Raw genomic sequence first — 7,405 nt, 5'->3', positions numbered from 1 at the left:
TCTTTCTCCTACAACACACAATAGGTCAAAACATTTAGAAATGATATCCAAACATCTTTCATACTCTCTCTAAATTTTTTTCCCTATCCTTCATTTTTCCAAATCCACACATTGCAGATTATAAATCATAAATCTAACAATTCATTGATTTATTTGAAGCAGCTACAGGAAGTGACAAAGAGAAGCAGTACGTAGAAATCAAGCAATCCCCAACCTCTCAACTTTCCCCACCTCCCTAAGTACACTTATAGCACACTAAGTGAGCATCAAATCTAAAATATGTCTAAAACAAGTTTTCATATGCTTGGCCTCTTTATACTCTTTGTATGTTTTATACTCTTTGTATTTTATTTATGCTCTTTATATATATATTTCGCTAGCACTGCTATGCTGTTTAAAGATCATACATGTTCACATCCCTGACTGTCATAGCTATGATTATAAAAGTCTGTAGGATCAGATCACTTAACTACTTAAATCTTCTACAAGCTCTTCACTCACCACACTTAAAACCTGAAGGGATAGTTTTTGCAAACAAATTCTGAAGAACACTTCAAAGTAAACCAAAGCAAAACAAGAAACCCTGCAGAAGACCAAACTATCTACACCTAGCTTCTGAAAGTGTTTCTGAGGAGGGGATTTTCTAGGAAATAACATGTGAAAAGCAGTGACTGGAACTGAAAACAGTAGTTAGTGAGTGTATTTTTCATCAGCTGGGCTAGTTTATACCATGGATCTCTGTAGCCACAGCTACGTCATGATGTGTGTGAAGAACTACAATCTCTAAACAAGAGACCTATGTCAGAAGACAAACCTGATGTAGACAGGGTAACAAAGGCAATAATTCACTTCAGTAGTTTTTTTTCACTAGGGAATTTGTTACTACACTCGTAGGAAACAGAACCATTGATATAACAGAGTATATAGAGGACACACACACTACTTTTTGCTGAAGCTCCACATGCCCTGAGAAGACACAATCGTAGTGCCGCCATCCTTTGCAATTTACTCTAAATAAACCCCAACAGTAACCAGCCAGACAAGCTTGTTATGGCCAAATCTTTGAGCTACCTTTAAGAGATTTCTGTGGAGTAGGAAAGAATGTTGAAGAGAGCAAGGGCTAAGTAACTGAGAACAAAACAGCTTAGTAACATATCAAACATTTGCCATTTATCCTCTAGTAAATCACTAGTTATTACCACTCTTTAAATTCATACTCAAATAGAAGCACACACTAGTTTCATGGTAACAGCCCAAGTCCACATGCATATCCTCTGAGAAGTAACTACTTTCTAAGGACAGGCTACCCTACCTAATGCTGCCATGAATAGCTCATGATTCCTTATCAGAGAGGCAAAGCATTATCAATGACAACTAACAACTGAAGAAGAAAAGCGCAGATTTGAAATAAATGGCCATTCTTATCATAGCTTTAATGTTCCACAAGAGTTTCAGTGCCTATAATGCTTATTATCACCAAGGTGGAGGAAAGACAGATAAACAATGAGGCAGAAAATTTGTAGAGAACCAGATGCTACAAGAGCAAAAGAGGGGACTTGCAGTAGAGATAAGTGGTGAAGTAGTAACGTAAGAGCAGAAAGAAGTTCAACCCTGAAGGTGGTGAAGTATGAACAATGGAAGGAAACTTAAAATCTCTCATCAATTTTACAGAACATAATTTTTCAGCTCAGTAGAGATATTCCTTGAATAAAAATGGACTTCAATAAAATCTTCAGCTGAAAATCCAACTACAGTCAAAGAGTAAATACAAGGCTAATAAAAAGAATAAAAAGCGTAACAGAAAGTTCACAACATTTAAGTCACTAGTTTAAACGTATTTTTAAAATCTCATGTACCAATTTCTATAGTAGTTGCATCAACTCAGCAATAACAACATAAATAGAAAAACTGATTCAAATTCTGTAGCTGAACTAAAAGAATAAGCTCACAGTATAATGCAAAATATTATTCAATGCTAATGTAGTGGTAGAGATTAATAGAAAACATTATAGGAAGGTAAATAATTCCTTACCTAATTGAAGTTCTTGCAGTAGAAACAGGAGCACTGCATCTGCCAATATTAAGACTTTTAAGTAGGTGGACTGTGGGTCTGAACACGTGTAGGAAGACTCCTGATTACTTTTGTAACAGCTGTACCTCTCCACCCTATCACAGCAGGCCAGTTCAAACCACTGATAATGAAGCCACTTAGCAGCAAGCATGGAAGCAATTACCTTCGTTCTCAATAAACATTAATGATTGCACTTTGCATAAAATTCCCAAGGATGACAAGTACCCACAAGTGGGTTGATATGCTAGAAGAGGAAACAAAACAAAACGCATGTGTGTGGGGGGGAATCCCTCTGGTTTTTGTTCAGATTGCCTGTGTTCTTCTCACTAGCACCTGGCCCATGAAAGCAGAACAGCCACTGGGGCTTTTTGGTCTCCTAAAGCAAGTAAGTTTTGGCTGAGGCTGGTCAACGATCTAACACAGTCTACAGAAAATATTCTCAGTCTCAGACCTAATGTGAGACTTTCCTTATGGGTATGGCTCCAGCATAGCACTCCCACTCCCTAGAAAGCATGCCTCCTATTTTTTAAATCTACTAATTCCTTACAGGTACACCTTTAGAGTTTCACCAATCTGTAGGACACTGTTGAAGTCAATATAGTAGGAAAGCTTTTAAGTGATATATTAACCTTGGCACTTTATGCATAGATGCTAACATATTAAAACACGTAGCAAAGTCCTAAGAGGTAGAAGACTACGTAGTCTTTATCTCACCCTTTAGAGACTTAAAAACTCTCTTCCCTATTTTCCATTCATTCAAACCGAGAAACTCTTTCTATGTTCAGTGTCCACGGATACAACTAACATTCACAGAAGAAACTGCAACACTATTTCAAGATACTACCTCCCTCCCAGATATTCATTAAATATTCTCTAAAGGATTTTATCAACTGCTCAGCATTTCGTCATCTTTAAGGCAAATTCAGCTAGCTTAGTTTACAAAGCTTCATCTGTGATTTAAATCACATTGGCAACTTTGCGTTAAGGCAGGTAAGTATCAAATGGTTCTGTACCAGTCTCCTGTAAGAATTATTCTTAGAGAAATGGTAAGAATTTCTTAAATCTTCACAAATTCTTAGGATATCTGTCTATGATCTATAAGAAACAATCAGGTTCAAGAGCCCTCCACTTCAGATATCATTCTTTGACTAGTATTTGTGGGTAAAAATAACTAATAATTTATATACCTTGCATCTTAGTCCTATTTTGACATAAAACCAAGTGGATGTCACACTACAATATAGACATTACAGCATAAAATGTGCTTCGGCAGTTATTTCTGAATATGGGCAGCAATGAACTAAAAAAGGCAACTATGATACTGATAATATCATGATAATGCACTTGTGTTTGAAAGTCTCTCATCTCTCACTCACAGAGCAATTGGCCTCAGTATCAATAGAAAGTCGGGGGAACAGCCAAGAAATCAGCTACACCTTTATATACTCCACTGATGTCACAGAAAAAGGAGAGCATAAGAAAAAAAGATCTGATTTAAATCCTTCTAAGATCTCGCCTCTAATACATATTTCTGTACAAGCAACTACATTCCTTTAATAATAAAAAAGGAATGTATACTCTTTGTAAGCTTTTCAAATTTTCAAACTAACAAGTTTCTCTGTTCCGAAAATCAATTCATTACACAAAAAAAGTTAACAAATTTCACCAGATGATGGCAGCCTAGTGTTAGCAATAGAAGGAAAAGTAATTCTTCCAAAGAATAAATAGCAAAGACTGTTGTTGCTTGATAACAGCTTAAACTAGATTGATAGGCAGTGCAGCCTATTTGAGTACTGAAGCACTATTTGAGCATTGCTAATGACAGTTCTATGCCCTCCTCTACCACCATCTTGTCAAAGGATGAACTCGCCTCAGCTCCTTGCATGTTCTCCCTGCCTCTTCCCCCTAAATCTACCTACTCTCTGCAGTATTTTGAAACACACCAATACAAAGAATATTATAGATGTTAAATAACATTAATGCTGAAATAATAACAAATTTAATAAGTAAGCTTACAATATACTACCAAGTCATGATTCTAACTTGCACCATCAACCATGGCAGATGCATACTACGGAAGCTGCAACTTGCATGCAATAAAACAAAATTTCTTTTGTATCCATATAAAAAAGACCAAAAATGTTATCAGTCTCCTCTTTTTGAAGCTCTAAACCACCTCATTTTGAGATAAAACAATTTGTTCTTCAAGTAAGACACCTAACGAAGAACAGTTCTGTAAAGATGTGTATCCGCTGACATCCTCAACCTTCTATCACAAAAACCCATTCCATCTCATCCCTAATGACTTTAATCCCAGAGCAGTATCCTCTTTATTTCCATATCTTCCACAGTAATGTTTCCATGGGATAGAACTAGGGTTCAGAATTAAATACTTGAAGCTATGGATCATCCAGCTGCTTTCTCCTGCTGCCAAACAAGTTAAAGAAAATGGAAAAGGGTTAATTTTTCTTCCTTCAAAAAAAAAAAAAAAAAAAGGAAAAGAAAGAAAAAAAAGAAAAAGAAAAAAACACGGCAGTATCAATGTCTTCTTGCTCTGCCCAGCTGTGGAAATTCATTGTGTTGGCAAGCAGGTTGAAAGTGGCCACCATGCTCCAAGGAAGGAGGAATGGATAGAGGAACAGAGGAAGAACACAGCTATTTCATGCTGGGTATCACTGCATGATATGATGTTCAGAAAACAGTTGTAAAACCATAAAAGCAATAAGCCAAAGCCAGCTGTAACTGAATTTAAGTATCAATTTTGGTTTTACAGTTTGTCCCATGTTAGTATCTTAGGTAATGTTTTCTACTACAAGAAAGCAGATCTGTTCCCTTTGGGGGACACAACCACTTTCACTGACAAGCTAGAAACTGAGAAAATGTCTATCAAAAAATAATAAGCTAATCCTTTTTCCTTCTTGCTATCTATATAAAACCATGCAATTGTTGCACTAAAATCATGCCAGTATTCAGGCTACATATTTCCAAGTTTCTGGACAGCCTATATCTCTCAGAGACATTTTGATAATTATATAAATTCTTTCAAAAATAAAGTATCTGAAAACATGATATAACTCTCTAAGCAAAGGGAAAGGACAAAGATTGTAAATGAAGGTGGAAGGATAAGGACAAACCTTAGTTCTCAGGGTTGCTGTCACTAAGTAAGTTACTCCATAAACAAGGAAGCTACTGAAGTCTGCTTTCCTACGGTATTTGAGCCTTAAAACCTTCAGGTTCTTTCAGCTCCTTTCTACCTCCCAACACATTCCTCAGCATATTCTCCCACAGCTCCCTTGCGCAGCTACCACCTGTTCGGCTGCCAAGTGACAGAGCTAAAAGTATGCCAAGGCATTAGTCAACACACTCCATCTCACCATCTGGCTGCTGACTCTAAGCATGAGAACTTATAGCTGTCTTTTCCTCAGTTTGAGTACCTATTTAGAGCTCTCTCCTCTACCCAACTGCTATTTTCCACAAATTTGTAGAAAGTACATATACCTTTACCTCTATCCTCTGACAAATTTGATTAACATTAGCTCTGAGGATCAAAAGATACTGGTGACATAATTGTCAAAGACAATTATTTCTTTTGGAAATTGAGTATAGAAAGTTTGGCTATTGTATTTGTAATTAAAACATCCCAAAAAAACTCACATTAAGAATTCCTGCACCAGCATCTCCCAAAAGTGATGCAAATGCCCAAGACGAGACAAGGAGAAAAAAGGATATAAATTATGATATGCAAGATATTAACCATTCATGTTGGTTTGCTAAAGTGGTAGATATTTCAGCTATCTAAAAAAGGTCATGATTTGGACATCTGATACAACTTCACTGTTACAAATTACCATTAAAACATACAGTTAATTTCTCTTTAAAGTTTGATATTAAAAAAAAAAAATGAAGTCACTGAACACAATTTCAAAAAGCAGTTACCTATTCCTGAGAAGTGATTTCTGCTTTCTCTCAGAGACAGCAATCAACAACACCACAACTACATACCACACTTGTGCAATCATAGCTGGTCATTTATGAATGTTATGACATTTCTGTTCAAGTTTAAGCTTAATCTAGACAGCTAAATCTTTCAGAGCTTGAATTTCTTGTTATTATTTTGATATTCTCTACTAATAGCGTTACAAGTAGTATTGGCTCACTGGAATCAGTTGAAGTAGCTTCAAATATCAGAGAAGACTGGCCAGTATAGTTGAACTTAAGCAGAAGGTCTCAAGTTTCCAAATTTGAGCTATGCCAAGTTGTTTTCTCCGGTCCTCAAAGTTTCTGGATATTTTCCTAAGCTGCCTCGATTTCAAAAAAAAACAAGTTCAAGAATTTTTTTTAAATCACGTATTAACAAGAAACAAAAAATTAGGATAGAGGCATTAATTTTCAATGACGATCAAAGAAAGGAAGAAAATGCAAATGAGTACATTAAAAATAACATCAATCATCCCCGCTTATACAATCTCAAGAACAGATTCCTCATTAGAATATTGCACAACTTGCCCTGCAAAAATAAAGTGCACCACAACAGACAAAAGAAACATTAGTATTTCCATTTTGTTTTGACCAGAATTTAACACTAGGATAACAATAAAAGTAATGAAGAGCTAAAAATAATGAACTCATAATCTGAAACCTCTTTTTTTCCCCCTCCCCTGTTTTGCTATGTTCAGAATTTAAGACTGTTTTTTGGTTTCTTTTCCTCCTTTCTAGGGAGACTAGAGCTTTGAGAACAAAGCTGCTAATAAGAAACATATGGAAAAGCTCTAGAGTAAACGAAAATCTGACTCAAACTCCAAATGCCACGTATCACATACTAGTGTCTCAAATTATCTGGTAAGATACATATAACATTTACCATGCATACTCAGTGAATCACCTGAGATAGAAGACAGTGTGAAGTATAGAACAAACAGAAAAAGCTTCCATGTTATTTAGGAGATTTCAAGAACTGACCAATTTTGGGGGGGAAAAAAATACCCAGACAGCTCTCTCATTCTAGCTATTTGGGATGTTTCTAAAGCTTGTGTGAGCCAATAAAAGATTAGCTCAACAGAATATGCTGCCAACAGACAGACTTGTCTGCAACTGGCAGACTGCAAACTGCAGTTTTTCAAATAGAATACAACAGTTTTGTTCAACAAAACTATGCAATTCTGGAATTAACCATTATGCTGCTGTGATTGAAGCTAGGAATACCATACAGACAGGTTTTCCTATTCTCACAATTTTTCAGTCTGTAATTCTTGTCCAGGAGGAATTTGAAGACTATGGGATTTCTGGAGCCATAGCATTCTGGTTGCAGCTTTGACTAGAATTCCACACACATCC

At 36.1% G+C, this 7,405-nt stretch overlaps 1 protein-coding gene across 3 annotated transcripts in view; it reads right to left on the bottom strand.

Moving 5' to 3' along the window:
• The window catches only part of CENPP (centromere protein P), a 154,980-nt gene that overhangs the window by 88,216 nt on the left and 59,359 nt on the right, over positions 1-7,405 (bottom strand). The window lies entirely within an intron of this gene.

Source organism: Rhea pennata, chromosome 12 (genome assembly GCF_028389875.1).
Source record: "Rhea pennata isolate bPtePen1 chromosome 12, bPtePen1.pri, whole genome shotgun sequence".
In the NCBI taxonomy this organism is placed as follows: Eukaryota; Metazoa; Chordata; class Aves; order Rheiformes; family Rheidae; genus Rhea; species Rhea pennata.
This window is presented reverse-complemented; position numbering and strand designations above follow the sequence as displayed.